We start from the raw sequence: 466 nt of genomic DNA on the forward strand, positions 1-466 counted from the left end.
GCTTTTGACCAATTTCATCTGTTACTAATCTCGTATATGGAAATATATCAGTCTCCTTGTATAAATTCAAATAAGTCCATCATACATAGCAGAGATGTGGGTAGTGAAGGAAGAGGTCAGTCCTGGACTTGCAACATTTTCACTCTTTCTTATGCTCATCATTAAAAAAAGCAAACTCAACATTCATTATTAATAAATAGAATCAGGAAGATTATACTTCCTTTTTATGCATCTTTTCTCATACTTTTGTGAAGCTATTCTGGAAACACCTGCAGCTATTACTCAATGAAATAACAACAGAATAAGCTGCACTGCAAACTGTCCTAATGCAATTATGTCATCAACTGTTGAACTGTTATCAGAGACTCCATTTTCCTTTTTTTCTTTTTTTCTTTTTTTTTCTTTTTTTTTTCCTTTTTTTTCCTTTTTTTTTCTTTCTTTTTTTTTTTTTTCTTTTTTTCCTCAG

General features: G+C 30.5%; 1 protein-coding gene and 1 long non-coding RNA gene across 3 annotated transcripts in view; one reads left to right on the top strand and one right to left on the bottom strand.

The window, feature by feature from the left end:
* ROBO1 (roundabout guidance receptor 1) overlaps positions 1-466 on the bottom strand; it is a 697351-nt gene that overhangs the window by 409234 nt on the left and 287651 nt on the right. The window lies entirely within an intron of this gene.
* LOC310892619 overlaps positions 1-466 on the top strand; it is a 72797-nt gene that overhangs the window by 27944 nt on the left and 44387 nt on the right. The window lies entirely within an intron of this gene.

This window comes from Anser anser, assembly GCF_964211835.1.
Source record: "Anser anser genome assembly, chromosome: 1".
Lineage (NCBI taxonomy): Eukaryota > Metazoa > Chordata > Aves > Anseriformes > Anatidae > Anser > Anser anser.